The 2,230-nt window shown below is 47.2% G+C and overlaps 1 long non-coding RNA gene across 1 annotated transcript; it reads right to left on the bottom strand.

The window, feature by feature from the left end:
* Positions 1-287: 287 nt before the first annotated feature.
* LOC125520948 lies at positions 288-1,992 on the bottom strand. Its single transcript, XR_007288922.1, has 3 exons — positions 1,657-1,992; positions 1,367-1,586; positions 288-493 (listed from the first exon to the last, which is right to left on the bottom strand). It is a non-coding gene; the product is annotated as an uncharacterized LOC125520948 (long non-coding RNA).
* Positions 1,993-2,230: the final 238 nt, after the last annotated feature.

Genomic DNA, 2,230 nt, shown 5'->3' with positions numbered 1-2,230 from the left:
CGTTAGAAGGCTAACGGCATACTTTGCTGTCAGCCAGCAGATGGCAAAGGCTGCAGGCTCTTTGCCATCTGCCAGCTGGCAGATGGCAAAGAGCCCAAATAGGCCAGCCCAAATTTTACATGTAGATGACACGTGGCCTCTTTGCCATCTGCCAGCTGAAGGCAAAGCTCTTTGCCATCTGCCAGCAGATGGCAAAGTGCCTATATTGCCCCATTTAATTTTATTTTTTCTTATATCAATTCATTTTCACAGAAAATCAAACACAAATATACTTATATGACCAATATAGCATATTCAACACATATTACCAATAGTCATGAACACATATATATATCCAACACATGTTACCAATAGTAGCAAGTTTCATCCGTATATATACATAGTTTCATTAATATTACACAGTTTCATCCATAGGTAGCAAGTTTCACAAGGTCAAAACAAAAACTAAATACAAGCACTCCATCAACCCAAGCTTCCGTGATCTTAAGCAAATCTGTAAAATGGGAAAGAAGAAAGTTAGAAGAAGAAGACTAGAAGAAGAAGATTATTATGATGCAACTAAAATGTGAAGATTATTATGATGCAACTTATATCTGTAAAATAGGTCATTTTGGAGCTAAGTAAGGTCATTATGTCATTTTGGAGCTAGCTAAGCATATGAAGTCATTTAGGAGCTAAAATATGTCATTTCTTAAGCATATTATGTCATTTTAGAGCTAGTTAAGCATATTAAGTCATTTTGGAGGTTCTAAAATTGTACTTGCAGATGTTCTGGGATCCTAACCTTACTTTCGTATCCCTTGGAATGTATACAGTTCTAAAGAGAATCACTCATATGTCCAAGGTTTGGAAACCTGAAAGTATTCTTCAGTTATAACTATCCCCAAGAAAACAGTGTCATCATTATATTTAGGAAGTTGACATGATGGCATTAAATAGAAGATACTCTACAAACAAACAAAAGTCATGGGAATTTTACAACCCTGCACTTAATGTCCTGAGCTCTACATGAAAGAAGCAACTGCAAAAGGCTATAAAATTCTGAAGTTGTAGAGCGAGGGAGCTCTCAAACAGTTCACAGCTAGTATGTAGCTAAAAACTTCAAATGAACATCCCGTGTGTTTGTACTACTTCTAATTAGTTCCTACTATAAATCTACACTATCATCCGAATCCAACTATCTAGTTGAACGCCTCATTTGGCAAAATAACTAACTCACGCTCAAGGCAAGGCAATGCACACACCAATTCTCGGCAATGGCAACAGCGATTTGTGCAGAAGTGTAACATTGTACTGAATCTGAGACCCTTATACTGGTCGTCCATCAAACAAAAATGCGAGAAGTACTAGACAAGTGCAGCAGCACCTAGGCGGCTGGGGCGTCACGGCGTCATGGCCAGTGCGGAGGTGGAGGCGGGGCGGGCTAAGGTCATCTGGATAACGGTGTAGTTGTCCGAGCCGAGTGGACAGCAGCGACGGCCGTTGAGCGGCGCTGCCACCGGCAGCCCGTCCACGGCCAGCACCAGCAGCCTGTCCTGAACGGCGGCACGGCCTCAATCTGTCCGTTCAACATCCCTCCCTAGAAGCTGCATCACACACAAAAAGGGGTATGCCGTGAGATCCAGGCTCTAGAACACAAGATAAAGCGCTTCCTACCAAGCAATGGCGAATGGGGCCGTGGATCTGGATCCGGAGCGGACGAGCGTGGGGAGCAAACAGGGGCGGTTGTAGGAGTCGAAGTCGAAGCGCCGACCGGTGGGAGAGGAGAGCCCCTCCGCGTGTCAGAGGAACGATGCCACTATGGTTGGCTGGCCAGAGGAGGCGAGTGGAGAGGTCGGGACGGCGAGTGGCCGAGGACGGCGACGGCGAGTGGAGAGGTCGCCGCGGGGGACCGCACGCACGCTCCCTCCCCGACGGACGGCGACAGCGAGTGGAGAGGTCGCCGCGGGGGACCGCACACACGCTAGGGAAAGGGGGGGCCTCGGCGGGGCGGCGGGGTGGTGGGGCGGCGGCTGGTGAGATGCGTGCAGATGCGTGGGAGAGGAGGGGAGAGAGGGAAGGGATAACCCCACAGTTTTTTTATCTGCAAAAAAATAACCCACATGATTTGCCGTCTGCTGGCAGATGGCAAAGAGGTGGGCTGGTACGTCGTTACACTATTGACGTCCACATGATTTGCCAACCTCTTTGCCATCTGCTGGCAGATGGCAAAGATTATTTGCCATCTGCT

The sequence above is a fragment of the Triticum urartu genome, chromosome 7 (genome assembly GCF_003073215.2).
Source record: "Triticum urartu cultivar G1812 chromosome 7, Tu2.1, whole genome shotgun sequence".
Taxonomy (NCBI): domain Eukaryota; kingdom Viridiplantae; phylum Streptophyta; class Magnoliopsida; order Poales; family Poaceae; genus Triticum; species Triticum urartu.
This window is presented reverse-complemented; position numbering and strand designations above follow the sequence as displayed.